Here is a 23,736-nt window from a genome sequence, read left to right on the forward strand (position 1 = left end):
GCGCAGGGAGCAGGCTGGAGATAGGAGCCTGGCCCAAGGGGGCGCCAGCTGGGCGAGGAGCCCGGGGGCCCGAGAGAGAGAACGAGGGCACCCGAGGGGCGAGGGACTATACAAACATCCCCCAGAACAGCTGCGAGGCTTGGGGCGTGCTGAAGGGGAGGTTTGGAGGCATGCATGGCCCTTAAGGCGGGGCACAGATAGATACCCCATTGAGGAGTAGGGACAGGAACACCGGTACCGTCCACTAGGGAAACAGGCAGCCTCCATACTACATATTAGTCATCAAAGTCGTGGCGGGCGAGATTCTGAGGGTGCTACGTTCACCCTAACGTGACGGTAGGGGGCGCTAGGGAGTTCACGGCCGCCCCTAGGCCCCGCTCCCTCACAAATATACTGTAGAAGCTGTGGAGAATTGGTCAGGGACTGAAGTGGTCATTGGAGAAGGCCAGTACGGATTCAAGCCTAGGAAAAATACCATGGTTTCAGTTTTTGCAATAAGACAGATGATAGAGAAATACAGGGAAGGTTGTTCAGATATCCATTTTGGTTTTATTGATCTGGAGAAAGCCTATGATCGTGTACCCATGGAGGAAATATCGGAGTGCCTGAGAGTTAAGGAGGTGCTAAAGAAGTATGCCAGAACCATCAAGAACATGTACAATGAAAGTGAGGAGTTCAGGAGAGACAAAGAGTTTTGAGGTGACGGTGGGCATATATCAAGGGTCAGCTTTGAACCCATTCCTGTTTGTGGTCATGATAGACATTTCTATTGAACAAATAAGAAGGAGACTACTCTGGAATATGATGCTTGTGGATGACATGATCATTTCCACTGAGAGTTTAGAGGAAGTGCAAGCTGGATTGGACCAATGGAGAGAAGTGCTAGAGAGAAAAGGAATGAAGCTTCGTTGATCCAAAATGGACCATGATATGCACTGTGATTTCTCTGAGATACCTGATATTGGAAATGTCACAAATGTGATAATCAATGAGAAACATGTTCAAAAACTTGACAAGTTCAAGTATCTGGGGTCAACTGTTCAGCAGAATGCAAAGTTCGCTGAAGAGTTGAACCATCGAATAACAGCAGGGTGGACAAACTGGAAAGTGCCAACAGGAACATTATGCAACAGGAGAGTATCAGTGACGCTGAGTGTGAAAGTATACAAGCTGGGTGCATCCAGTGCTATTGTATGCAGTGGAGACATGGCCCCTGAAAAAAACTCAAGAAAGGAGTCTGAATGTGACAGAGGTGAGAGTGCTCCAGTGGATGTGTGGAGTGATGAAGATGGATAAAGTGAGGAATACTTACATCAAAGGATCAGTGAAAGTAGTGGAGGCATCTAAGAAAGTACAAGAGACAAGACTAGCATGGTATGGGCATGTTCAAAGGAGTCCAGAAGAATATGTTGGGAAAGAAGTTACTAGAATGGCATGACCAGGGAGAAGGAGAAGAGAAAGAAGGAAGGTGAGAGGGAGAGATATAGTGGAGAGGGATATGAGAGACAAGGAGTTGGAAGAAGAAGATACTTATGACCAAAGCGATAGAAAGCCAGCAACCCCATTTAGATGGGATAAGTGAAGGACGAAGAAGATGGGTAGCCTCAAATGATGCATAACCTCATTCCCCAAATCACTGTTAAGTACTCAAGGCCATCACAAATGAAATCTCTTTATGACCCAACCTGTGAAATTTTATTAGATGTGGCACTGCTTCCTTATTCAGTTTTGTACTGCTGCCTGCAAAGAGTTTAAATAAAAGAAAGCCATAAAGAGGTTACTAAAGAACAAGTGAGAATGGCATGTGTCATTGTTTTGCCTATTGCCCCAAGTAAGCAGCTTCAAAGACAACAATGGATGGGTCATCAATTAGGAAAGAAGCTTGCTACCTGTCTACAATGTTTTATCTTTTCCCAAGCGTGAGCCTAACATCAAAGGGCATACAAAACCACTATAGAGGCCACCCTTCAGAAAAGGGACTTGGATGAGCTACTACGAAGGGTGTTTCAGTGAAGAGCTGACATTGTGACTGGATGGTGGGAATCTCTTCACACTACATAATATTGCAAGGTGTTTGCAATGGATATCAAAGCTAAAACTGTCATTCTAGCCTTATCACTAGTGATATTGTCTATAGGTTGTCTATAGGTTGTTTATAGTTCATTCTGTCATTTGGTTGCTGTATTCCATACAAATAAATAAATAAAGTACATAACACATCAGTCAAGGAATTCAGTAAGGAATCTATAAGGTAATATTGCTGATATTTAATCATGAATCTTTCTCTCTTTGTGACAAACCACTAAACCTATGTGTGCGCATAGTCACAGAGAGGGGGAAGAGACTGGGGAAAATGCATATACTTGTTTTTTCATTTAATTATTCTTCTAAAAATAATCAGTAAGTACACAACTCTATTCTACCAAAAAGTTAGACTCCCTGCCAACTACAAATCAGTGCCTTTTTATTCTGCTCACTTGCAAATGTAAAATCTGTTGGCTAAAACACAGATCTGGAAGCTAACATGTTGGCTTTGTTTTTGCTTCATCCATTGACTCAGGAACAGGTTTGCTTGTTTCTTAACGCAAGCAAATCACAGAACTCATTGCAATCTCTATTTTCTTACCTATAAAATAAGTAACACAAAGATGAGTAACCAGTGATGGAAAGGCCTATGGGATTATTCTGCTTATCTCCCCTGTGTATAATGTTTGCTACAATTGTCATTTCCCTGCAAAGGAAGCTGAGACAACAACATATGCTAGTAGAACATGTGCAAAACCAAAAAAAACCAACCCAGATGGTGAGCTACTGTCATGTTTTGAGATAGCCCAATGAAAAGCATAATACAATTACAATGAGAAAGTACTTTGAAAGTATGACACCAAACTTTGGGGCAAAGCATCCACACCTGAAGACAGGAGGGTGATCCAGGCTGACCTGGACAGGCTCAGCAAATAGGCATACAAGAACCTGATGGTGTTTAACACTGAAAAATGCAAGGGTCTCCACCCTGGTGGAAAAACCTGCAGCATGCTTGTAGGCTTAGCAGTGCTACGCTGGCTAGCACTATGGAAGAAAGAGACTTGGGGGTCATCATTGATCACAAGATGAATATGAGCCTTCAATGCGATGCTGCGGCTAGTAAAGCAACCGAAATGCTGGTTTGCATCCATAGATGCTTCTCAAGCAAATCCTGGGACATCATTCTCCCCTTGTACTTGGCCTTGGTGAGGCCACAGCTGGAGTACTGCATCCAGTTTTGGGCCCCACAGTTCAAAAAGGATGTGGAGAAGCTTGAGAGAGTGCAGAGAAGAGCCACACGCATGATCAGAGGTCAGGAAAACAGACCTTACAACCATAGGCTGAGAGCTTTTTAGCCTGGAAAAGTGCAGGCTCGGGGTGGTCTGATGGCCACCTATAAGCTTATCAGGGGTGACCACCAGGATCTGGGGGAACGTTTGTTCACCAGAGCGCCCCAAGGGATGACAAGGTCAAATGGTTACAAACTACTGCAAAACCATTTCAGGCTGGACATAAGGAAGAATTTCTTTACTGTCCAAGCCCCCAAGGTCTGGAATAGCCTGCCATCGGAGGTGGTTCAAGCACCTACATTGAACACCTTCAAGAAAAAATTGGATGCTTATCTTGCTGGGATCCTATGACCCCAGCTGACTTCCTGCCTTCAGGCGGGGGGCTGGACTTGATGATCTTCTGAGGTCCCTACCAGCCTGAATGTCTATGAATCTATGAATCTATATTTTGCGGGGTATAATCTCACATGTAAGGAGAGGCCATGTTGCTCTCTTGCTCATTTATCTAAAGAAATCAGATACATTATTGGGTCTTTACATCCATATCCACTTTCCTCCTCCTTTTTTTGTTAGCACTGATGCTTACTTATGTAGTTGGTAACAATTTGATTGCTACCTTCTCCCCAGTCAGCTGAGCACCTATAGTAATTAAGTAAGAAGTAGCAGGGCTGTGTGAAGCTTTGGTCCATGATTCAATCTGGAGAAGATTCAGCCCAATTTGGAGGCTGAATCTCCAAATCTGAATTGAACCTGGAGAAGACAAAAAACCTATGAATTGATTCAGAGGCTCTGAATCGATTCAGAAAAGGTTTGGAAAAGATTTGGGAGGCAGTCTTTCAAGGGAACAGAAACTGAGAAGAGGGAGGGGGAGCAACGGGGGAAAGACTGACATCTAGCTGGCTAGTGACTTGATCTTTCCCTGAGTTCCCTTCCAATCACAGTGTTCTGGGGGAGGGATACAGAAACAGCATATAAGCCTCTGTCTACAGTCTTTCTGTGCCTTTTGTGAGCTGTTTGTTCCTGAGCAATAGCATCTGAAAGGTACTGGACTGGCTTGGCTTCCTACCTAGTCAGTCTCCTGCTACTTTTTCTTCTTGGAAAGGATTGGATACAGCTTACTAACTAGAATCCCTCTACTTATCCCTTTCCAATCCATTTCTTTCAATTTGTATTTGATCTTGGGGAGTTTTTCCAACACTTTTTTAAAAAAAGCTGTGTTTTCCCTGGCAGTGTGATCCATCACTGAAGTCAGACACTCAGAGAAGAAGAAAAAGAAGAGATATTTTAGTTACACACACAACAGTAAACACAACACAGAAGAAGAAGTCAGAGATTCAGTTAACACAACACAGAAGTTAGAGAGTCATAGAAGAAGAGATATTATTTTAGGTACACACATAACAATAAACACAACACAGAAGAAGTCATACATCAGAGAAGAAGAAGAAAACATACATTATTGGTTAGTTACACACAGAGACACATTTTCCAGCACAGAAAAAATTAAAATGAAGCGTGCTGGAAAGGCAGGTGCCAGGTCTTCTGGCAGGGGAGGAAGAGGGGCTAGAGAAGGTAGGAGGAGAGCTAGAGCTGCAAGTCCCTCCCTCCCCCAAACACAGATGCAGAAGCCATAAGTCTTCTGCTGCCAGTGGAAGCAAGGAGGTGGGAGCAGTACCTGATGTCCCTGCACCTGCAGCACCTCCCCTAACTGCAGAAATAGGCACCAGCAACAGAATGACAGTCTTCTCCACCCCAATTTCATCTCCCAGCATAAGCCTCCCACTGCCAGAGGAGGAGCTGGATCTGGAACCAGCGGACCTGAGCGCCACAGCTAAAGAAATTCTGGGGACTGAGGAGGAATCACAGTTTGTGCTCCCCACCCCTCAAAGTTCCCCTAGACCCAGGTCTCCTTGTCAGAAGGCACCCCAGAGGAGGTTGTGGAAGCAAGTGGCTCAGCTGAATCAGCTCCTCCTGTTGTTGTGCCTCTGCCAGCTGAAGGTGATAAGGCAGGATCCCCACCCGCTACCCGAAGCGGGAAAGTATTGTAGTGTGGGATCATTTTGAGGTGGCAAATAATCCCAAGTATGTTATCTGCTAACACTCTCAAAGGCAGATCAGCCAGGGCAAGGAGGTGAAACACTTCACCACTACGGCATTGCTGCTGCATCTCAGGAGGCAGCACACCCTTGCTCTTGTCCCTCCTCAGCCTGGCACCAGTGGGAGTGTGCCCCAAAAAGAGGTCCCCCTCTTGCTCCAAAGCCCCTGTCCCCATGAAGCAGAGGCAGGCCACCCTGGAGCAGTGGGGGAAAGCTGCAGACAATGGGGGGCACATTGCAAAGGTGAGCAAGGTCACCCAGAGCATAAGTTTCTGTACCCACTACCTAGGAGGCTGATGAAGAGAAGTTCATAGACTTGGCTCTGAAAAGTGGTTTGTAAATTCAAACAAGCACCGAACAAGCACCAAGCTAACCTAAACTCATCACCAGAAGCCAACTTCCTACAACTCAAAACACAAAACCTGCCAACAATCTCCAGTACCCCCACAAACTGCACACCAAAATATATCAAAGGCAAGAATACCTAACAACCTGTGAGGGCACATTTCTCACAAAAAAACCACTCTGTCTCCAGTCTCTCAAGCCTGATCCTGAAAGGGAATTTACAAACCGCTTTTCACAGCCGGCCTTATGAACTGCACTTCATCAGCCTCCTAGGTACAGCAACTCATGGACTCAATATAGATTATGTGGCAGAAGGCCACCTCTGTTTCTCCCAGAAAACTCTGCTCTGTGACAATTTGGTTACTATGGGCCCTGCAGAGGGTACACACCTTACCCTATCTCTTTAGGTAACCTGAGCTGGATACATTCCTGAGGGAGAGGGGAAACCTGCTCCCTCTGCCTATGTGACTGGCATCACCTACCTGGGTGAGGGGCTTGGGATCCCTGGTGGACTAGAGACTGCCAGTCTGCCCAGCAAGCAGTGATGGATTTCAAATTGGTTGGCTGGCAGCCAACAGGTGCTGGCCTCCATTGGACCAGGTAAATGAGGTCATAAGGGGATATATAAGTTAAGGACTGCCCAGGAAGAGGGAAGGTAGCCATGATGAAAACTCAGAGACAGAAGAACTGAACCATCTGAAACTTGCTCTCTGTCTCAAAATTCATGATCAAGAAACTTCCTGCCTCCAGAGGGACTCTCCGCCTGCCTCTGGATGATACTTGTAAGTAAGCTACCTGAGATCTAACTAGATTTATAGCTTGCAGTAACACCAATGCATGATTAAAGGCTATCCCGGCCACCCTGTTTGCTCTATGGGATTTCTCTGATATTACTCAACTCTGTACCCTATTCCAACCCTACTCCTTGTAACCAATAAAGTTCTCCTTTGTACCTAGCATGGGAGACTTATGGGGAGTGGGTTTAGATTATGCCTTGGGGTCCCCTTGGTTAGGCTGACTAAGGGAGACCACTACTTGTGCTTTCAACTGAGGGAAGCATCCCCAAGTTCTTGAAGTGAGTCAAGTTCCCTCAAGGGCTACTAGGCCTGGGGACCCAGGGGACACTGGGCCAGGATCAAGCCCATCCCTGGGTGGTGGCAGCAATACCCCCAGGCTAGCGGGTGTGCTCCAAGAAGGGGGTCAGCCAACCTGAGAGAAGCACTCAGAGCCTGGAAGGTGGTCGGGCGCAGTGAGGTGGGTGGCTCAGCACAGGAGCACCCCCTACTGTTTCACCACAGATTAGACAGTGGAATTCTGACACACTGCAACCTGCTGGACATCTGACTCCCCAGGTACCTCTCCACTTTTATCTCTGCTGCTACATCCCCCAACACCCTCCACACGAGCCTGTCCCTCACCCCCTGATGCCTCCATTTCCATTTTCACTGACTGGCTCTTTTGCCTGCATTGCTTTGGCTTCTTTACTATTCCTTCCATCCAGGAAACGCACACGCATAGACCAACTGCAGGTGCTTCCTCAGCCTGATGTAGGGTTTTTCAACCCAAAACATTGCTAAGATATATTTCTCTAACTATTCAGTTAGTCTACTAAAAGATATCAGATTGACCCAAAGGACCTTGTCTGCCAGTGCCATGTCCTTAGACCAACACCCCTAACACTTGACCAGAAAGACACAGGGCCCTGGGCACATCTAAGCCCCAGGGCTGGGGCTGGCAGAGAGAGTTCTCTGGCAGCTGCTGGAGAAGAAGATCCTGCAGGAAAGAAAAGAAAGGCTCTAGTCTGTGACAGTTTGGCTGCCTGAGATGCTGCTGGTGCTACTGTGCTGCAGTGCACTGCTTATTACCTGTTGTTCTTTAAAGTGGTGAACAAGAATGAGGCTATAGGAGAGGAGGAAGCCTCATTGGGGCACACTACCATGTCATGTAGAGGCCCCAGCGCCAGTGAGGGAGCACCTTAACACACACACAGTGTCACCTATGTCATGAGTTTTGTCAGCAGCCTGAGGTGCAGTTTCCAAGAACTCCTGCTTGAAAGCTGGCAGGCTTCATGCCCTCAAAAGGGGCTACCATCCCTGCAATATTTATCTGAATCAGCCAAAAAATGACAAAGTTATAGGCATTTCAGTGATTCCCCATTATAGTCTGTGGCCACATCTCCAAAGCTCTCCGAATTGGTGTCCAATCTTCCGAAGCCGATTCAGCAAAATTGATTCAGAACAGTGATCTGAATCTCCAAATGGAATCGTTGTCATCTGAATTGGATGAATCCCAATCAAATACTTCCCTATTCACACAGACCTAATAAGTAGTGATCTATCTGTAAAACACCAGGGACTACCTCCATTAATATATATTTTTCATGTTTTTTTCTGCATTTTATTGAGAGGCATTGGAAGTTTTGAACCCTGATGCTAATAAGATGTTTTAAGGGGGACTTCTTCCTCCTGTTGCCTTCCATTATTTGCTTTGCAGTGTTTTAAATGCAAGGCTTTCATTTCCCTCTTGCCAGCTAAACAGGTGGCAGCAGTCAGCCCAACAGATTAGTCTGGCTTATAAACAGAACCATCTCAGCAATCTGATCAGTAAATGAACAAGATCCAGGGTCATTTTCTGATCACAAGATGTTAGTATAGCCTCTCACACAAAGCAGACCCATTTGATAAGCCCACCAAAGAATTCTGTTTCTCTATGATTGAGCCATTGTTTAGACTGCTTCCTTTCTCCTATGCAGCAAATAAAGCTAGGGGAACATCTCCCAAAAAATGGTAGGGTAAGTTGTAGTAAGGCTGAGATTCAATCTGTCTTTTTGCACCTGCAAATCAAATTGCAATCACAAAACTGATTAACCATGCTCTAACAAATTACACTCACCCCTTTTCTTGGCCTGTTGCTTTTGCCTGGTAGTGAGTTGGTTTTTCTTAAAGGTAGCTATTTAGAGTAGTTTGAAACTGTTAAGTTGGAGCATGGGCCAATGAGTGGAATTCAGGTGCACTGGTTGGGCTCACACGATAAAAGGATTTTATGACATATATCAATTGTTGATCATATGGATCTCATGGAACTTTTAATGTCAGGCATTTTGTGAGGGTTGAATAGCAATCACCAAGCATGATTCTAGAAAATTGCTACTACAGTGCATATATATGGTTTCTGCTCTTTGGATCTCTACAAATATAAATCTAGTGCTGCCTAACCTAGTCATGCTCCCTGCAAATATACTACATCACACCAATGTATTTGGGCCAGAAGAGAGGTCCACTTACTTGTATGATATGGTTTACATTTCATGTCCACTCCAGTTATACCTTGGCTCCCACAGCATAAGGCTACCATAGCCTTCCTGCTGTGAAGGGGCCGTAGGCAAAATCTCTGTAAAGAAGTTAATCACGCTCTGTGAACAAACAAACCTTAGTTTTCACATATCTATTTTGATTTCTTGAAGACAATGATAATGGTTATTTAGTACTCCATCTCAATGGTCTATGTTTATTAAGAGCACAGAAAAGTTACCTTGGCAAGGAATGCAAGTTTACAAAAAGAGATTAAAAAGACTCAGGAAATCCACTGCTAAGATTTAAAAACAATCAGAAACATTACATTAATATAATCTATCAATTATGCATTTAAACAGTATACAAGCTATTTCCCTTATTGTAAGTGAGGCTTTTATACCAATCTAGTGGTTCTTGAAAGTTCCCTTGTCTACATATACAAGTTAATATGTAACCCTAAGCATGGCTAGGTATTTCAATTGTTAGACTACCAGGAGTCTATTTACAGTAACACTTCAAACATTGGCCTGTTCAATGGAGCTGCACTAGCTTTTGAAGCAGTGGCTGGAAATATGAAGGAAAGCTCAAGTACAGACACAGACACAGACAAGGTTTGATAGCATCTTGCCTACCATAAGCACTGAATTTACAGTCTTACTTTTAATACTATGACATAGAACAAAATTACACAGCGATTTCTGTGCCTGGCTCTGTGTGATTCAGCTAGTCAATAAAAGATATTGTCCTTGCCTCTTGTATAATTTCTAAAATGTAAGCATCTCATTAGGCATTCCTATAACTATTCAGGACGTGACTGTATTTCAATATTTTGTTTATGCTATAAGCCAATGGAAAGTTGACTGATGAGAGAGGACTCATTCTCTGCTGTTGGGCATTATTAACAACTTATGCTTTAATTTCTTCCTCCACCTGTGTCCTTCCATTTCAAGACTAACTTATCTTGTCATGTAATAGCATCCAGTCCTTGAGCTGCTTACCAGACTCTGGAAAAGGATTAGCCCATTTTGGTGTCAGTGCCAGTAACCTGAAGTAGGAACTGGGAAGAAGATGTACATTGTTTGGCATAATTACTTTCTGCTCCCGCTTTGCCCTTTGCTGTCTATTTGAAATGTAACCTTAATAGAATCAGAATGGCATTTACCCATCTTTGAAATGTGTGTGAAACTCATAGTAGTAAAGGTTACAACAAAGTAACTCCTCCAACCTTTTTTCTGAGGCTGAAACACTTCAAAGTTGTTTCATAAAACAGGAGAGATTAAGAGAGCTATAGGGAAACATACTATAGGGAAATAGGACAGTAGAACTAGGGATGGAAATTACACATAAACTGATATAAGTAATTAGAAACCGGTACAAATCTGTAATACAACAGAAGTTCAGTGCACATAAACCACTTATAAAATTTCCTAAACCAGTTTTAAGATAAATCTGGATGGATGTAGTATTAGACTTAACTGATATAGTTTAAATTGGTTTATTGAACTGGAACTGTTGTCCTAGACCCCTCCAAATTCAAGTTAAACTCATAGTCCACCAGCATCCTAGGATCCCTTGCATCTTCACTGGAAAGCCCCTGCCTTTGCAGCTTTGGTTGGCTAGCCTTAGCCCAAACTGTCTGCTCCAGTCGAGCAGGGAGGCATGTTCTAGCACCCCCAGCTTCTGGCCTGGGCCACTGCAGACATGTGGCTGCACTTCCAGAATCAAAAGTGAATGCCTGTTCACCTGTTTATTGGTTCAATGTATGCATCTTAGACTAACCTGCAAAGATTGAATCAATTCAGCCTTGAGCTTTTTGACTGTCTATACTTAAAGCAAGAGACTTAAGAGAGGTGGTGACATGCTGATTTCTATTCAGTACCGTCTTATACTGATAAGGAGTCTGCATATTTGGCCAAATGCCTCAGCATCATGCAGCATTAACAATGCACATAAAATTACTCCACCAGACTAATTTTAAGAAGAGCAACAAGACACTGTGAGTCGTAATGAGCCCATTTACTTCCCGTCTGTATTGGAATGTTACAGAAAATACTGTATAACCACTGTGTTTCTTGACAATTCACAGTAGACTATCACCAACAATTTTCTTCTTTTGGTAAATATACTTTCATAGTAAAAGTTGCAATGAGAAAACAAAGTGGTACGTATGATTATATGCTGAAATTAGATCCCCTGACTTCTTTCTGAAAAGAATGTCATTTTTAAGGCTGTCATGGTCACGGCAGAAAGTTTATGCTGTCTGCTAAGGGTAACTGGGCTGCCTACTGCCATTTCATTTTGAGAATAATACATTAACACTTTTCTAACCATAGAGGTGCTCAGTTCTCTTCCACCCTATGATGGGGCATGCTTCCTGAATTCTGCTTCAAAGGCCAACACAGCCCTCTTGCAGTACATATTTTAGTTTAAAGTCTTTACAAACATGAGTTTGGAGTTGAAAATAATATATTCATTATCTTATGAGATCATCAAGTTAAAAAAATCAGTCATTTAAGGAGTATGAGGACACATAGGGCAGTATTGTATTTCACACTCCCCAAGTCCCTAAAAAACAGTTCATGCAAAAGTTGAATGAGCCTTCCTTCCTCACCTTGGTGCTTGTTTGTGCCTTGGTCTTAGGGGCAAGATGATGTTGTGCTACAAAAGCAGGTGCATTAATGGATTTTACAGGAGCTCAATCAAGGTTGTCAGCGCAGGGTGTCAAGGGCCTGCAGCAAGGCGGTAGCCCTAGACCTCAAGAGGGCCAACTTCAAGGAGTTGAGGAGATTAGTGGGAGAGGCACTGGCATTCTCAATAGCAGGGGAGCTCAGTGCCCAAGATGAGTGCTTGTTCCTTAAGGAGATGATACTCAGGGCCCAAGGGGTGACCATTCCAACAAGAAGCAAGCGGGGCAGGAGTGCCCGAAAGCCCCCCTGGCTCACCAAGAGTGCATGGGAATGCCTGATTGCCAAAAAGGTGGCATGCAACTGGTGGAAGGGAAGTGCTATCTCCAAAGAGGAGTATACCTCCTCTGCTTAGGCCTGTAGGGGGGCTGTCAGGAAAGCTAAGGTAGACATAGAGCTAGGACTTGCGTTCAAAATCAAAGATAATAAAAAGTCCTTTTTCACATATATAGGAAGGATGAAGAAAGCACCGGAAAATGTGGGGCCCCTGCAAAGTACGCTGGGCAATCTGGTGGTTGCACCAGAGGAGAAAGCAGACCTCTTTAACCAATCCTTCACCTCTGTTTTCTCGGGCAGGGACCAGGACTTCCCCACCATGATGCAAGACGGACTCGAGGGGAACACCTCCAGACTTCAGGTTGGGGAGGACCAGGTTCGAGAGCTTCTGGAGGGGCTGGACATGTTCAAATCAGTGGGTCCAGATGCTCTCCACCCCAGGGTGTTGAGAGAGCTAGCAGGGGTTATTGCAGGGCCTTTGGCACGGCTTTATGAGCACTCATGGTGCTCGGGCCAGGTGCCAGATGATAGAAGATAGCCAATGTGGTCCTCACATTTAAAAAAGGGAGGAGGGAGGACCTGGGCAAATATAGGCCCATCAGTCTTACCTCAGTCCTAGGGAAACTCTTTCAGAAGATCATCATGGAGCACATCTGCGATGGGCTGGCCTCAGAGATGATGCTCAAGGACAACCAGCACGGTTTCATTAGTGGCAGGTCATGTCAGACCAACCTGACTGCCTTTTATGATCAGGTCACAAAAGCATTGGATGCAGGTGTCGCCGTGGATGTAGTCTTTCTGGACTTCAGCAAGGCCTTTGACACCGTCTCCCACCCCATTCTCATTAAAAAATTGGGTGACTGTGGCATTGATGCTTACACAGTCAGATGGATTGCAGACTGGCTGAAGGGTCGCACTCAGAGAGTCGTGGTGGATAGGTCATATTCAACCTGGGGAGAAGTGGGCAGAGGAGTCCCCCAGGGCTTAGTCCTTGGGCCCTCGCTGTTCAATGCCTTTATCAGCGATTTGGATGATGGAGTGAAAAGCAACCTGTTTAAATTCGCTGATGATACCAAAATTTGAGATGATAGATGACTACACTAGTAGGGAGGGAAAGACTCCAGCAAGACCTGGATAGGTTACAGGGGTGGGCTAACAAAAACAGGATGTGCTTCAATACTGACAAGTGCAGGGTGCTCCACTTGGGCAGTAATAACCAGCAGCACACTTATAAGTTGGGAAACTCCCTTCTTGAGAGCATGGAGGCAGAAAGTGATCTTAGAGTCATTATTGACTCCAAGATGAACGTGGGCCAACAATGCAAGGTCATGGTTGGCAGGGCTAACGGGACCTTGTCATGCATCCACAGGTGCATCTCAAGCAGAGCCAAGGAGGTGATCTTCCCCCCCTATGCAACACTGGTCAGGCCACAGCTGGAGTACTGTGTCCAGTTCTGTGCACCCCACTTCAGGAGGGATGTGGACAACACTGAGACGGTCCACCCGCATGATCCAGGGACAACAGGGCAGACCCTACAATGAGAGACTGCGGGACCTGAACCTGTTCAGCCATCACAAGAGAAGGCTGAGGGGGGACCTGGTGACTGTCTATAAACTCACTGGGGGGACCAGAAGGGTTTGGGAGAGACCTGGTTTCCCCTAGCGACCCCTGGCATAACAAGGAATAAAGGCCACAAGTTGTTGGAGAGTAGGTTTAGATTAGACATCCATAAGAACTACTTTACAGTCAGGGCGGCTAGGATCTGGAACCAGCTTCCAAGGGAAGTGGTGCTGGCTCCTACCCTGGGGGTTTTTAAGAGGAGGCTTGATGCCTACCTAGTTGGGATCATTTGAGCCCAGTTTTTTCTCCTGCCCAGGCAGGGGGTCGGACTTGAAGATCTACAAGGTCCCTTCCGACCCAACTTCTATGATGCTATGAAGATGAAAGAGAATCAAATTCAGTTCCATGCTGTGAGGGGGCCAGGACCCCAGGGGACCCGGCCCGAGCGAGAAAGCCCAGGGTTCCGTCCAGCTTCCGGGATTTGACCCGGAAGTCTGGCCGGGGCTTTAAAGTTTCCCGGAATGTAAACCGGGCCGGTGTGGGACCGGCCCGGGCAGATAAAAGGAGCACCCCTACCCTGGTTAGAGAAGGACGGAGGCTCCGGCGGAAACCGGCTCTGGGACGAGCGGAGCCAGGCGCGGCGCGAGGAACGCCAGCGGCAGCGGAATCAGCAGCGGCAGATCCAGAAGCAGCGGAGCCGGGAGCGGCGCGAGGGACGCCGGCGGCAGAGGCGCCGGCGGCGACGGTACCGGTAACAGCGGAACCGGGATCGAGGCAACGGACGCCGGCTGCAGCGAAGCCGGGAGGCACAGAGACGGTAAGCGCCGAACCGGGAGCAGCAGGGCCGGCGATAGCGGGGCTGACAACGACGGAACCAGGAGCCACGCGGCGGACGCCGGCTACAGCGGAGTTGACCGCAGCGGAGCCGGGAGCAGCGGGGCATCCCGTCGGGACGCAGGTACCGAAGGGATCAGAGGCGGTTCCGCCGGAAGAACCCGGGAAGGGAGCCTCGGCCGGAGGGGCCCTTCTCCGGCGACTGGTGGCCAGTTGGCCACGGAAGAAGACCCGCGGGCAGGGAGGCGGACTTTGTAGCCCCCGCCGGGTCTAGAGACTCAGGCCTTTGAGGGCAGGACAAATCCTGACCGGAGGGGCCACTGGTACCAGGGACATTAGGTGCTGGGCGGACTCCGGGGAGGGTCCGGCAGCAGGCGGGTACCCCGCCAGACTTGTACGTCAACAAGGGAGCCCCAACAGGGTCCCGTATCCCGGAGGCTCGGGCGAGGGTGTAGGGGAGGAGGAGCCCTCAGGACCCCTGGACTTTGGAGTCTGGGTACCCTTTTCTTTTGGACCGTCAGCGCCCCATTTGGGTGAACCCCTTGATCCATCAAGTCGTGGCAGGAAAGATTAACGGTGGCACGAGCGGTCCGGCGCGTACCCCCTCCTCTCCAGGGGCCATTCGGGGAATTGGGGAACTCACAACTGGGTGACCTACCCCCAACCCCCCACAACTGGTGCATTGGCCGGGAACCGAACCCGGCCCGTATAACCCGAGCACCAGAAAACTATGGAACTCCCCACGGGCCCGGAGGTGGCGCCACAAGCGCTACACCTCATTGCACAGCTGTTGCAGCAGCAACAACAGACGGCCTTACGACAGGTGAGCTTACAGGAGCTCATCCTCCAACAGGGACAGGCTAGGGGGGGCCTGTATAGAGAGGAATTGAGCATGCCTCGCTTGACTAAAGAAGATGATGTTGAGGCTTTCTTAGAATCATTCGAGAGAGCCGCATTGGCCACAGGGCTAGATAAAGGAAGGTGGGCCAGCAGATTAGGGGTCCTGCTAATCGGACCGGCCCAGGCGGCCTACCGAGCCCTGACACGGGCGGAGGCCGGGGATTATGATCGCGTGAAAGCGGAGATTCTCCAACGCCTAGAGATCACACCAGAAAAACACAGACAGGCCTTCAGGGGAGCCAAGGCCAAAGCGCAGAAGACCCCTAAGGCGCTGTGGCATGACCTGAGGGATGAATTGACGAAGTGGCTGAGGCCCAATACCACCACGAAGGAGGAAATATGCCACCAGATCCTACTCGAGCAGTTCCTGGCAGATTTGGAGGACGACACCCAACAATGGGTAAGGTGCCACGGCCCTACCTCCTCCCTTCAGGCACTTCAATGGGCGGAGCAGTATACAGCGGCCCAGGCTGGGTGTCACCCCTCCCGAGGGAAATCCCGGGTGGAAAGTTCCCCCCGTAAAAGCAAGGGGGGCAAGGGAGAGAAGAATTACGAGGGCAAACCCATTAGTTGCTTCCGGTGTGGAGGCAGAGGGCATCTGGCTAGGTCCTGCCCGACTGAGGTCGAATATCCCCTTGTTAAGGGGACCCCATACCTCAAAGGGGCCAACAAGGAAAAGGAGGTTCCTCGAGAGGAGCCGATGGAGTCCGGGGTGGCAGGCCGAGAGGAGATTCCCCCCCAACCGTTACCCCGGGTTAAAGCCTGGGTGGGGCAGCGGTCCCTCGAAGCCGTAATTGATACGGGGTGTGCGCAGACTTTGGTTCGGCCCTCTCTGATTGAGTGGCGGCGAGCACCCCAGTGAAAAGGGATCTACCTGGTCTGCCTCCACAATCAGCGGATGTACTTTGAGCGGCGGCTCCTGGAGGTTCGCCTTCAGGGGGTCTCGTGGCAGCTACTGGTGGGCCTAAGCGAGGATATTTTACACCCCTTGATTGTGGGACGAGACTGGCCCGAGATATATGAAGTCCTGGACACCCTCCGACCACGGAAGGAGTTAACGGCAGGCTTGGCGGGGGCGGAGGCCGAGCAACCCTGGCCGGACGAGCTGAGAGATTTGGCCAACAGTTACCAATTCCGGGAGGCCCAAGAGGAAGATGACGAGCTACGACCTTTCCGTGAGGAAGCCCTTCAAGCCCTCCAACAGCCGGTAAGCCCCTCCGCGGGTCTCGGGCGTGGGTCCCGGGTGGAATTGAGGCGGGGCCTGCTGTACCGTGTCAAGCCTGAACCCCGAACGGGGGCAGAGACAGAACAGCTTTTGATCCCCAGCCGGTATCGGGTACCTCTCCTACAGTTAGCCCATGGGAATCTGATGGGGGGGCACTTGGGGAAAGGGAAGACGGAAGCACGCCTGACACGGTGGTGTTTCTGGCCGCACTTGTACGACGACGTGGAAAGATACTGTAAGGGGTGCCGGGCTTGCCAACTAGTGAGTGCCCACAAGCCCTCCCGGGCTCCTCTGCAAGTGATGCCGATCATCCAAGAGCCATTTGCTAGGGTGGCTTTAGACGTGGTGGGCCCTCTACCACGTAGCACTTCCGGACACCGGTTCCTTTTGGTGTTCATCGACTATGCTACCCGCTTTCCTGAAGCTATCCCCTTACGGGCAGTGACGGGTGCCAAGGTAGCCGAAGAACTCATGAAGTGGGTATCCCGATTCGGGATCCCAAAGGAGATTGTGACGGATCAAGGCACCAACTTCATGTCAGCGGTGATGGCCGCCCTGTGCCGGGTGCTACACGTCGCCCACCTACGGACAACAATCTACCACCCCCAGACGAACGGACTCGTAGAACGTTTCAACGCGACGTTGAAAGGCATGCTCCAGCGGTGTGCCCAGGAAGACCCGGCTAAATGGGATCTCCTGGTGCCCCCGTTACTGTTCGCGGTGCGGGATGCTCCGCAAGCCTCCACGGGTTATTCCCCGTTTAGGCTGGTCTTCGGACATCAGCCGCGGAGCCTATTAGACGTTGTCAGACAAAGCTGGGAGAACAGTGCGCGGGGAAGCCGACAGGTAGACGGATACGCGCAAGAGTTCCAGGATCGCCTCCACAGGGCCCAGCGGGCGGCTCAAGACAATCTCGCTCAGGCTCAAACGCAGCAAAAGCACCGGTACGACCGAGGGACCCAAGAAAGGGAGCTACAGCCCGGCCAAAAGGTGCTGGTTATGCTGCCCAACCATCCCAGTAAATCTGAGGCCAGATGGCAAGGGCCAGCCCGAGTCATCCGGCGAACCGGCCCAGTGACCTACGAGGTTCAGAGGGAAGGCCGGCAGAGGTCATCCCAGATTCTTCATATTAATTTATTAAAGGAATGGCAGGAACCCCAAGGACTCCTGTTGGAATTAGATCGGGAGCTTAGAGACGACCAAGATTCCAACCCCGAAGGGGGACCTAAACCCCGGACTGAGGGACCCCCCGAGGGTGGAGCACCCCTTTCTCCGCCCCAGCAGAGGGAGCTGCAGCGGCTCATGGCGGAATTCCAGGACGTGTTCACTGAGACTCCGGGGAAGGCCAATGGGGTAGAACATGCCATCCTGACGCCACGGGGGCAGGTGGCTAGAGAGAAGTGGCGGCGGATCCCCTTCTTTAAGCGCCAATCCATCAAGAACGAAATTGACAACATGCTGGCTCAAGGCATCATCACCCCGTCCCGCAGCCCATGGCGGAGCCCGCTGGTAGCCGTAGATAAGCCGGACGGCAGCCTGAGGCTATGCGTCGACTTCAGAAAACTGAACGCTATCACTCAATTCGACGCTTTCCCCATGCCACAGGTAAACGAACTCGTGGAGAGTATTGGCCAAGCCAATTTCATTTCCACCTTGGATCTAGCCAAAGGCTATTGGCAGATTCCCTTATGAAAAGAGGACCAGCCCAAGACGACCTTTGGAACCCCGTGGGGCCTTTACGAGTTTAAGCGAATGCCCTTCGGGCTGAACGGAGCGGCAGCCACCTCCCAAAGGCTCATCGATTGGCTCCTGGCACCCCACCAAGCGTACGCCGCGGCATACATAGATGACATCGTCATTTACACCAAAACGTGGGACCAGCATCTTCAGGCCCTGAGGAAGGTATTGCAGGAATTACGAGCAAAGGGCCTAACGGTCAACCCGAGGAAATGTGCACTAGGTAAAGCCGAAACAAAATACCTGGGTTTCCTAGTGGGCCGAGGGCAGGTAAGGCCCCTAAAGGATAAAGTAGCGGCACTACAGGACTATGAGGCTCCTGTGACTAAAAAACAAATGCGAGCCTTCCTGGGGCTGGCCAGCTATTACCGGCGGTTTATACCTCGGTTTGCCGAACTGGCCAACCCCTTGGTTGACACTACTAAGGGCCGAGAACCCACCCGTGTCCACTGGACCCCCGAAAGGCATCGGGCGTTTGAAGAACTAAGGCGAGCCCTGTGTCAGGGGGTAGTATTACACACCCCAGACTTTACTATCCCCTTCATTTTACAGACTGACGCTTCGGCATACACCTTGGGAGCCATCCTCTCCCAAGAGGTGGAGGGAGAGGAGCGTCCAGTGGCATTCGCGAGCCGCAGACTCAACATACATGAAGAGAGGTATTCCACAATAGAGAGGGAGTGCCTCGCGATAAGGTGGGGGATAGAATACTTTAGGTATTATTTATTGGGCAGGAAATTCCGGCTCATAACTGATCACGCCCCGCTGCGATGGCTGAACTCCGCCAAGACGGAGAATGCCAGAATAATGCAGTGGGCACTAGCCCTACAGCCATATCGGTTTGAAATAGGTTACAAACCTGGGCGGAGCAACACGGCAGCCGATTTTTTGTCTAGGTTCGGGGGGGAGAAGTACCTCCGGGGCCCTCAGAACCGCCCCCTTCAAGAGGGCAACAACCTGTAGAGGCTGAGCAGATAGCAGCGAATAGAACGCCTAGCGGCATCTCCAGGGGTGGGGCATGTGAGGGGGCCAGGACCCCAGGGGACCCGGCCCGAGCGAGAAACCCCGGGGTTCCGTCCAGCTTCTGGGATTTGACCCGGAAGTCTGGCCGGGGCTTTAAAGTTTCCCGGAATGTAAACCGGGCCGGTGTGGGACCGGCCCGGGCAGATAAAAGGAGCACCCCTACCCTGGTTAGAGAAGGACGGAGGCTCCGGCGGAAACCGGCCCTGGGACGAGCGGAGCCGGGCGCGGCGCGAGGAACGCCAGCGGCAGCGGAATCAGCAGCGGCAGATCCAGAAGCAGCGGAGCCGGGAGCGGCGCGAGGGACGCCGGCGGCAGAGGCGCCGGCGGCGACGGTACCGGTAACAGCGGAACCGGGATCGAGGCAACGGACGCCGGCTGCAGCGAAGCCGGGAGGCGCAGAGACGGTAAGCGCCGAACCGGGAGCAGCAGGGCCGGCGATAGCGGAGCTGACAACGACGGAACCGGGAGCCACGCGGCGGACGCCGGCTACAGCGGAGTTGACCGCAGCGGAGCCGGGAGCAGCGGGGCATCCCGTCGGGACGCAGGTACCGAAGGGATCAGAGGCGGTTCCGCCGAAAGAACCCGGGAAGGGAGCCTCGGCCGGAGGGGCCCTTCTCCGGCGACTGGTGGCCAGTTGGCCACGGAAGAAGACCCGCGGGCAGGGAGGCGGACTTTGTAGCCCCCCCCGGGTCTAGAGACTCAGGCCTTTGAGGGCAGGACAAATCCTGACCGGAGGGGCCACTGGTACCAGGGACATTAGGTGCTGGGCGGACTCCGGGGAGGGTCCGGCAGCAGGCGGGTACCCCGCCAGACTTGTACGTCAACAAGGGAGCCCCAACAGGGTCCCGTATCCCAGAGGCTCGGGTGAGGGTGTAGGGGAGGAGGAGCCCTCAGGACCCCTGGACTTTGGAGTCTGGGTACCCTTTTCTTTTGGACCGTCAGCGCCCCATTTGGGTGAACCCCTTGATCCATCAAGTCATGGCAGGCGAGATTAACGGCGGCATGAGCGGTCTGGCGCGTACCCCCTCCTCTCCAGGGGCCATTCGGGGAATTGGGGAACTCACAACCGGGTGACCTACCCCCAACCCCCCACACATGCCTAATAGGCAGAATAGAATCTGGCCTATTGTGGGGGGATGGGGTAGGTCACCCGGTTGTGCGTTGCCCACAATCCCCGAATGGCCCCTGGAGAGGAGGGGGTACGCGTCGGGCCGCTTGTGCCCCGTCAATCTCGCCTGCCACGTCTTGATGAAAAAAAAGGGGTTCACCCAAAGTGGGGCGCTGACGGTCCAACGCAAGGGGGTACCCCGGCTCCAAAGTCCGGGGGTCCTGAGGGCTCCTCGCTCCCCTACACCCTCGCCCGAGCCTCCGATACGGATTTTGTCCAACCCTCAAGGGCCGGTGTCCCTAGACCCGGGGGGGGCTACTAAGTCCGCCTCCCAGCCCACGGGTCTTCTTCCGTGGCCAGCTGGCCACCAGTCTTCGGAGAAAGTCCCCTCCGGTTGAGGCTCCCCTCCCGGGTTCTCCCGGTGGGACTGCCTCCGATCCCTTCGGTACCTGTGCCACGTCGGGAGGCCGCGCTGCTCCTGGTTCTACCGCAGGCAACTCAGCTCCGGCCGGCTTCCACCGCGTGGCTCCCGGCTCCGACGTGCTCGGCCCCGCTATCACTGGCCCTGTGGCTCTCGGCCTATCGCTTACCGGCTCTGCGCCTCCCGGCTGGGCCGCCGCCGGTGTCTGTGGCCCCGATCCCGGCACCGCCGTTACCGGTACCGCCGCTGCCGGAGATTCTGCCGCTGGCTCCCCACGCGCCGCTCCTGGCTCTGCCGCTTCCGGCGTTCGTTGCTTCGCGTCCGGCTCCGCTCGTTCCTGGTCCGCCTTCGGCCGGAGCTTCCTCCGTCCACTAGCCAGGGTAGGGGTGCTGCTTTTATTACCCCGGGCTGGTCTCACCCCGGCCCGGTTCACGTTCCGGGACACTTTAACTCCCCGGCCAGACTTCCGGGTCTGATCCCGGAAGTTGGACGGCCCTCCGGGCTTTCTCGCTCGGGCCGGGTCCCCTGGGGTCCTGGCCCCCTCACACCTATAAACCCCATAAATTCTTGGAGATGTTTTAAATTTAGGGGTCTTTATTTGCTGCCTTACAGAACTTGAAATCTCTGATTATTATATTGGAAAGGATTCTCAACATCTTCAGTTTTTTCCTCACAAAACTATATTATTTCTAACCAAAAAATCTATATCTTGAATTGTTTAAGTTCATTTGCACAGACAGTAACTTTTTTAATCCCTATGTACTTGCGTCCTTGGTATGTAAATGTTGATCTTTGTTAATTGAAATTCATTTACTGAAACTGCCTCCATCTTTTGAACTGTTTTGTGTGACCAATGAACTCTAAGGGTCTGTGAGTGATACTAACAGTTTCTGTCACAACTCCCATTCTCAGTATCCTTATAATGTCTAGAATTCCTCCACAGCCTCCTCCCAAATAGCCTGAGAAACTGGCTATGAAGATGATAGGCAGCAGTCCACTATGCCTAAATGCATTGAAGGAGGAGATTCTTGCCCTTCTTCTTTACATCCCTGTGCTAGAAAACAACATGGGACCATCCATTAAACTTCCATCCCCCAGCCGGCATCATTACCATTGATCAGCTTAACATTGTCTTCAATGACACCCAAATTTTGTCTCTTCTGTTTAAAATTATAACCAAAAAAACCAAACCCCAGTATGTCAGCTTGTCATTAACAATGTCCCCAGTAGAGGAGAAAATTGAAAGGGAAAATCTAGCCATCTCAACACTGCATTGTTTGCTCATTCAAAAATGCTGCTTCATACTTGATTGCACCAAGATCCCATCATCACTAGTCACAAAGCTATTGATCACCTCATAGCTCCAGGGATTTGGGAGCAGGTCTGTGATCTCAGGTGTTCCAGTCCATTTTAAGATTTGCAATTTGTATCTTCATAGGTGTGTAATTTTATTCATTTAAAATCACAACAAATGTTTGAATGAATAATAGTCATTAAAATTTCCTTGCAGTGTGGTAGTTTTTGCTGTAAAACAAATTTGTGTTTTAACTGGAAAGTATTGTATTTTATAAAGGTAGGTGAATGCCATCTGAAAAAAGTAGTTGAAATAACTTGCCCAAAGTCATACAGCAGATCAAGGGTGGAACTGGAAATAGAACTGAACCCTTGTGTCTCCCTTTCCAGTGCCTTATCCATTCGCCCATGCTGTAGATATGGGAGAAGAGTTCAATTCATGGGAATAGTGCCAACATAGAAACAACACAAAAGAAAGTATAAGCAAATATGACCAGGACTGAAGCCAGTTAAGGTCATTTTAAAAGCTGTCATTGTGTTTAGAATATATAAACCAGGTGTTTAGAATATATTGAACTATCTCTACTTCCCTTGCTACTTGAACAACCCCATTAACTCCAATAAAATTAGGTCCTGAAATTGTAACTCAAGATTCTTGCGCTGCAGAATTCACTCTACATGCATGTCACGTCCACCAGCATTTTCTCGCCATCTGAAAAGTATTCACTTGATAGTAGTATTTGGTAAATTGGATAATTTACCACTTCAAAATTCCAGCACATGATATGTTATGACATACAAACATGCATTCATTCATTGTCGAAGGCCTATTTTTTCAGGAATCCCTCTTGTGTTATAACAATTCACTGTGTACCTGAGTAAAACTTTAATAAAAAGTTTAACTGTACAAACAATAATTCTCTATGTGCTCTTCAGTGATCTGCCTTTTTTTTAGCATTGTGTTCACTGAGGCATCTACATGGAGTTTTTTTTCTTTTAAATTGGACATGGCTTTGTTCCTCCTGAATTCCTATTGCTCAGATTCAATGACAGATACTTTTGCAAGTTGTTATTGTTGCACATTTCATTGCTCACCATAGTCTAGTCACTCGCAGCAGCCCTTGTTTCTCCGTCATTTATTTTCAGACCATTCTTCAAGGGACTGATTAAAGGCATCCCAATGCACACTAGAGACAGATCAGGTTACTGAAACATTCTAGGTGCATGGATGGCCAAAATCTGCCCTTTATGCAGGTCTTATTGATTTCAGTGGAAAATGCACATGTATTCAGATGTGTTTTGTGGATGAGGATGTGAGTGAAAGCAAAATCATGATAGTAAATCCCAAAGGGTGAATTTATCTAGTGATTTCCTGATTTTTTTATGGTTGCTTGAGAGATTTCTGCAGCCGGGCAACCTTAATTGATTCTGAATGTTTTCAAAGGATGTAAAGAACAAATCATTTTAAGGAAGCAGTTTTCATGTGTGTTGGTTCTTGATCTCAAGCAACAATCCAGTAAAAAAATTGCAACAATAGAATCATAACATGCATAAGACTGGGAGAGAGGCTTCCTGTGCCATTAAGTCCAGTTCCTTGTATTCCCAGGCTCTTGTTAACTTAAGGAAT

This window comes from Crocodylus siamensis, chromosome 1 (assembly GCF_052110815.1).
Source record: "Crocodylus siamensis isolate JL-2025a chromosome 1, ASM5211081v1, whole genome shotgun sequence".
NCBI classification, from domain to species: Eukaryota; Metazoa; Chordata; order Crocodylia; family Crocodylidae; genus Crocodylus; species Crocodylus siamensis.